Here is a 7,627-nt window from a genome sequence, read left to right on the forward strand (position 1 = left end):
TTTAGATAGGTGATCTCTACTACACACCTTTACACATTTTGGTTATTGGGTGTACATCTAAGATTTCTTAGGACGTACACCTAAAAATATGAGATTGAGCACCTAATACTTGAAAAAGAGGTGCATCCTCCAAATGGAGCTAACTGAGTGTACACATGGCAGCAAATTGAGATTTGTTGCTGTGTAATGATGTCTTCCTTCCCCCACCCTTCCCAACTGCTAAGTGAAGAGAGTTTTCTCAGGTCGTTCTTATGCTAATCTGGTTTTGTGCCAGTTGAAATGTACAAGATGTATACGCCCTGAGTAAACGCAAAGCAACCTATTCTCTTTGGAAAGGTTGTCGTGCTGCATGGTGGACTACAAGCTGAAAAAAAGGAAGCTTGATTGATTTTCTGCCAACTCAAACAATATCCTCCAAACCCAATAAAATTCTGGGTGCAGATGCCATGTTGCAACCATGCTAATGTTACCTTAGTTGCTAATGGACTGCTAATGCAACCACATTGCTTCAGTTGTCAGATGTCAGGGCTGGGCCAAAGTGTTCATTCAAGCAGCAGTTATGACTGCAAAAGTGGTAATCTTTAGACTAACCTTCCCCAGCTCTGTCCCTCTCAGGTGTTGGACTACGACTCCTATCATCCCATACCATTTGCTAGGGCTGATAGGGACTGTAGTCCAACAACATCTGGAGTGCACAAGGTTGGGGGAGGCTGCTCTAAAAACTTCATGGTAGCCAGTCTTGCCATGCTGCCCAACAGAGGGCAGCAGTGTTGTTTTCCCTCCAAATTGTTCTGCTTACAAGTCCTTTCAAAGGCCCTACTGTACTATCCAGTCCACATGTAATGATTAGTGGAAAACATATTGCCTGCAAGGGAGAGCCCTCTTGTTATTCCCCTTCTGCTGTTTCAGTATTTGCCCCAGTGGGTAATGGGGAGCGCATTCCCTCCCGGCAAAGGGGAAATTGCACAGGTGCTAAAGTGCCTGTGTTTCAAATCATATTCCACAGAGGCCTTGCCAGTTTCACCTGGACAGCAAGTTCCACCTCAAGTCTCTTGAGCCTGAAAATTCCTATTGTGAGATGCGGATGTGAGGAGGAGCAACTGGCAAGACACCAAACACAGAGGTCTTGAAATGAATCAATTTCTGCATCTGTATAAGTGCCTATGTTGTAGACAGAGATCTGGGTCAGAAAATGACACGGGTATTGTGACTGGGGTGGGTGTGGGGATCACAAGACACAAGCACTATTGTGGAACAACACATAAAGATGCTGTTATACAAATCCATCAGCAACTACTGAATGCAGTCTGCACTCACTGATGGGATATAAATGAAGGTTGCTGAAAATGCTGCCACTTGAATAATTGGTTAAATGTCAAAAGCATGAAGAAAGTTCCCCTACATCCTCCCCTGAGGAGTATCTAATGCAACCACACAGCCCCACTCTGAAGGTAAGTGGTGCCGGAGAAGGGGGAATTGCATTCCCCCCAGCAATAATACTGTATATTTATGTTTATATCTGAATGTTAGGTATGATATCCTTCCTGCCTCCCACTGATTCTGGAAGTAAGGTAGCTCTAGAAACATGGGTGCCCTGCAGATGTTTGACTACAGCCTCCATCCTCCTTGATGTTGACTGGGGCTGATGGGAGTTGAACCACATCTGGAGGGCACCATGTTGGCTATCCCTGATCTAAAACCTGTGCAACAAATTGGCTACAGCTGTGCATTTGTGCTATAAACTAGCATGATTTGTCTGGGGAAATCCTATGAAACATTGCTCTCGAGGGGGCTTTCTAAATTGAGAGCATGCACTGAAATCAATCAATGCTAATGATACTAAATTTAATCTCAAAGTGAGCTGTGATCGATGGCCAGCTGATGAGCTGTTTTCTGTTCCTATACGCTCCTTGGCAGAAGTTTTGCTAGCATCCCCATGGCATTTCAGCACCCAGTGCCAAGACTGTTCTTTCAAAACACTTCAGCTCAGCAGAATGCCATGGAATGAGCAATCCAGTTCCACAGAATCCCTTCTGCTTGAAACAATCAGCCCAGATAAGAAGAAAATATATGGTAGGAGAGTATTTCCATTCAGGGGTTGCTGAGAGCAGCCAAAAATGTTGGTTGCAAAGGCAAACAAACTGCTTGCAAATTGGCTGTGTCCTATCTCTGCTCTCGGAGGCAGCATGCCTCTGAACATCAGTCACTGGAAATCACAAGTGAAGAGAGTGCTGTGGCATTCAGGCCGGGCTTGTGAGTTTCCCCTAGGACTCAACTGGCCTTTGGCCTGATCCAGCAGGGCTCTTCTTAAATTATAAATTTGCTAGATGGTAATGTTACACAGGGGAAGAAGGAATGTGACTCTGCCATCCTGTGTTTCAAAATCTGCAAAGGTTACAGTTTTAAATGTGCTTGAAAACCATATTTTTTTCAGAGCTGGAAGTTTGGTCCCATAACTCCCGATGTGCAGTGACAAGTTATTACTGTAGTAGCTTCACCGTGAGGCAAAGGTGCTTTGCTCTGCAGTCCCAGGGACTTTTGGTTTTGCTGAAGCCAGAGTTGTCCACACTGTGATGCAGATTAAATATCTGCTGTTACCACCACAACCCCTGAGACCAGGCTTCCTCAACCTCGACCCTCCAGATGTTTTTGGCCTACAACTCCCATGATCCCTAGCTAGCAGGACCAGTGGTCAGGGATGATGGGAACTGTAGTCTCAAAACCAGATGTTTGGAGGGCCAAGGTTGAGGAAGGTTGCCACTATCCACCATTGTCTAGTGGCAATGCTCACTACAGTGAGCTACTACTTGACTTACAAGAATGAATGCCTTATTCTCCCCTGTTGGGACATCCGAATGTGAAGTATTTCAAAGCATTACTTGTTCTGTTTCAGTGCTCATCTTGTCTCTAGATTCTAGAACCAGAAGTGCACACAGCAGCAGTGATGCTAGGAATATCACAACAGTCCATGCTGTTGCTTTCTGTGAGGAGCTTGCAGCTGAGGCAAAAAAACCCAGGATTTACTGTTTTCCTCAGCAACTTGAGGCCCAGTGGCCACAGTCATAGCTGGCATGCAGACCCTAGATGGATGCCCAAGGATGAATGCAGCTTACTTAACTCCAATTGTACAAATAAGTCCCATTGAGCTCAATGGGTCTTATTTCTGAATAGATAAGAAAGTATTTCAGCAATTAATGTAAAAGAAAACAAAATACGGGGTACCCTGAGATGTGTGCCTTGTTGTATATATTTGACAAGGGATTTCTAGCACCATTTCCTCTTTAGATGAAGACGCCTCTGGGGTATTTATTTCCACTCTTCAAGCCTCGAGAGAGAAGCATGTCATCATTTTTTCCTAAGGCTGATGAACATAATTGCTTTGCTCAATGTTAATAACAGCAGCCTGTGAGAATGGGAATACATAAAATAGTGACTTGGGCGGTTGCCATCCTTTCCCATTACTTCTCCAGTGCCTTTGACAATTGCATGATGGGAGGAAGTCCAGTGACTGTAGCTTTACCTATCGCACATCCATGCCAGGGGAAACAACAGCACTGAATTTCAACCTCATGCACAGAACACGTGGCAGAAAGAAAAGTGGGTCAACGTGAGTTCAAGTCTACAACTAGGAGCTGCACTTCATTCATCCTTCATAACAGAAGTTGTGAACCGGAGCAGAACATACTGGTTGGGAGAAAACCCCAATGAAATTAATGGTCTTCTTTCCAAGTAAACCTGACTAGGATCAGGCCACAAGAATATAGGTGCCAAATCAATCGTTTTGATGACCTCTCCATTTCAGAAAGCTGCATTTCCGTAAAAGATATGTTTTACATTGTTTGACATGTAAGCCAAATGCAGTATTTTAGAAACAAAAAAATCAAAAGAATCATACGTTTTCAAGAATCTTAAAAATGAAAGCATTTCAGACCTCCTGTTCAGTAGCTAGAAAACACCTATGCACGTTTACTCATTGGCAGAGGATTAGCCTAAATGACCTTTGAAGTCCCTTCCATTTTAAGGCGAGCCCACTGAATTCATCAGCACTGCCAAGTAAATGCTTATTAGGCTGTAATCCTGTGCACATTTACCTTGACAGAAACGCTGCTGAACACAGTGGGACTTTGAAGCAAACATGCATAGGATTGGGACTGGGCTGTTAGTTAATAGTTTTTGTTTGTTACTATGCTATGCATTTTTGTGTTTTTATATTGTAAACTGCCTTGTGATCGGATAAAGAGTGGTATAGAAATTAAACAAACAAACAATAGTCCTGGGTGCTAGCAAGTTAGAACTGGTAAAGTGGCAAGGCAACATGATGGTAAAGGGTTAAAAGGTCTCCTGTATCTTTTGGAAAGCGTTTATCTTTTCACTATCAATTTGGATACCTCTTAAGATATCATAACCATTTTTGTTTATTATTATTATTATTTGCACACTGGTTCCTAGATCAAGAAGCAGCAGAAAGGGGATAGTTTGGAGGCTTGGTATCAGCCATATCCACAGCTCACGCTCTTCTCCAGCTGGAAGGCTGGATGAGTAATTCCCAACTGGTTACAATCAATAGCATGATTAGAACACAATTCATTGTACTGAGCAGCTAGCATTTTAATTCTGCAGAGCCTCCCAGCTGGTACACAAAACACATCATCTGAGCATTAGATACAACAGATCTCTTTGTTGTGGTAGAAGGAGATGGGGAATCTTCTCCCCATTAGGAGTTAAGGATGACAGAAGACAGCTCCAAAAATGGAGCACAATTCAGGCTGAATATTAACAACGGACACAAGGGAGCAGCAGAACGATATATTGCCCCATTTTGAAAAATCAGGAGGAATCAAGTGTACACTGCAAACAAGGGTTGAGCATTACATTTACTCTGCCCAGTGCTCACATGTGAGAGTTCATAGGAGGTTGCTAATCCTAAATATTTGGGAAAGGGAGGGGAATGGAGATTAGGCTGCAACCAAACATGAATCCAGCTTCAGGCAAGGTGCAGAGCATAATCATAAAGCACACCAGGAGTGGGGAACCTCCAGCCTGCTTGCCCAATTTGGCTCCCCACACCACACCCACAAGTGATGGTAGGGGTGGGGCAGGTTAAGGACACAGCTACTAAGTAACCATCAGGAGCCTAAAGCGAGCAAAGATTTCAGCAGAAGGAAAAGATGGAGGGGATTCCAGGGCAGCTTACAGATACTGGTAGTAAGACAGTCCCATCCATCAGGATAATATAACAGATGCAGCACAAACAGAAAAGAGGAAGGGAGGTAGGAGAAAAGAAAGCAGATTCAGACATTAGTTCTGAGTCCCTGAAGTGAGCATCTGGAAAGGTAAGTGTTTAAGGAAAGGAGACAACAATTTGCTGGCCTCTCAGCTGAGTCAATAGAGAAGCCTTTGCAGGCCTGATGGAATGGTTGTTCCTAGATAATGTTAAGGAGATCCTCCCTCAAGATTCCAGTTTTGCACAGGCCTCTGATACTGGCTGGGAGCTGCTACCGGAATGAAAGGACACATTGCTCACAGCACACACAATTCCTTTCCTTTCTATGGGAGCACCTCCTTTGGAGTACATGAAACTAAGAAAAATCACTGGATGCTGAACGCCTTTGAAACATAAATGGTTTTGAGGTCTGGCTGGGTTGAAGCCAGAGGCCTGGAGGGTGCTTTCTTTCCTGCCTGAGTCACGGGAGTTTAAGTCTATAGCTGGAAGGAGGATAAGCTTTGTTTCCCTAAATCCCCGTGTGAAACAGAAAGAGAGCCTTTCATCCAGATTTAGTAGGTTGGTGCAGGACTTGTTGCTGCGGGCCGTGTGAGTGTGTGTGGTTAGCCTCACCCTCTAGTATTTCTTCCCTTGCTTTTTGTATTTTAAACACAGTCACACTTTACTATTGAATTCTGGAGCTTCTCTGTTGGTTGTTTGGTGTTCAGTAAACTTTGATGTAAACCCAACAGCTGTGAGGTGAATTAGATGAACGCATGTGGCCTCCGGCTCTCCAGAAGTTGTTGCACTTCAACTCCCCTAATCCCTGACCTATAATTGGCCATGGCTGTTGGGGCTGATAGGAAGTGGAGTCCAGCAACATCTGGAGGACCATCCCTGGATTAGAACAGGTTGGCCAACTTGGTGTCCTCCAGCTGTTTTGGACCTATCATCCTCAGCCACAGGGGATTTAGAGAGAAACTTCCTTGTGTGTGCAAACAGGCACAGTGGAAGTATTAAAAAGACATCACCATGCACCCTGGTCCCAGAGTTTCCAGACTTGATGCCTTTCTCCCCGCTCTTGCCCTTTGGCCTGAACTCCAGCGAAGCCTTAATCATTCTGGCAATCAGCTACCAGGCCATGTTCCAAGATCTTCCCTAAACAACTCAGGACAAGGTTACCTGAAAGTCCACCAGCCCTTTATACAGACCTAGAAGATAATTTGCATCAAGTCTTCCTCAACCTGGTGCCCTCTGGACATTTGGGACTACAACTCCCTTCGCTGGCTGGGGCTGATTCGAGTTATAGTTCAAAACATCCAAAGGGCACCAGGTTGAGGCTGATTTAGATCACCTTGCCCGGCAACCTACACTGCCACAGGGCGGTGACCCAAAACTTCTGTTGTTGCTCCTCTGCTGTGGAACACCCTTTTCTCTGCTATACATGAAGGAGAAAAACCAGCCGCTTCAGAGAAAAACCCATCATATTGTCCAGGCTTTCCCTGACCCATAAGACCAGACTATCTTAATGAATTCTGGTTTTTTTAACTATCTTAATGAATTCCGGTTTTTTTTAACTATCTTAATGAATTCCGGTTTTTTTAACTATCTTAATGAATTCCGGTTTTTATATGCTTTTTATAGTAGAGTTTTTAGGCTGCATTTTTGTTTTAATGGTAGTGTTAACTTTTATATTGCACACTGCTTCGAGGTGTTTTTGTTTTTTTAAGCAGTGCATTATAGAAATGTTTGAAACAAACCACTTTTTTCACACCGGTCAGCTGCCCCTGCTGTAGAAGTCTCTCGCTTCCTCCAGCCCACACGCTCTTCTGTCCATCCGTTGCTGCTCGTGCAGGACTCCTAGCGGCGTCCTCCCCACCCTTCACCCCGGGCCTAACCTACCCACACGCCTCCCTCCCATCATGTGCCCGAATGCTGACTCAGCCGTGGCTTGGCCTCCCGAAGCATGTGCCTCCCACTTTCTACTGGGGGAGCAATCCACCACCCGGCGGGAACTGGGCTCCATGGGCGTAGCCTGGGGGGGGCAGCTGCCCCCCTAATCAAGTCTATAAATAAAAATACTTAACTAACTGACCAATGGCATTGCAGATCACTCACTTCTGCCTCCCCCCCCCCATAAATCCTGGCTACGCCCATGCGCGGCTCCCAGGGACTTCTCACCAGCTGCGGAACTGAAGGGCGGCTCTCCCGCCAGCAATGCTTCACATCTCCCCAAGAAGCGTCGCGCCGTGGCCCCCTCCCTGCTTGGGATCCACGTCCCCTCTCGAGTCCGCTATTACTCTAGAGATCATGGGGTGGGGAAGTGCGCTCTCCGTATGCTCAGAAGAGCCGAGCTTCCGCGCGCCCTGATGCTCTTGCAACAGCGACCCATCGAGAAGGCGCCTCTGCGCGCCCGGTCACTTC

This window comes from Podarcis tiliguerta, assembly GCF_965153285.1.
Source record: "Podarcis tiliguerta genome assembly, chromosome: 6".
Classification (NCBI taxonomy): Eukaryota; Metazoa; Chordata; class Lepidosauria; order Squamata; family Lacertidae; genus Podarcis; species Podarcis tiliguerta.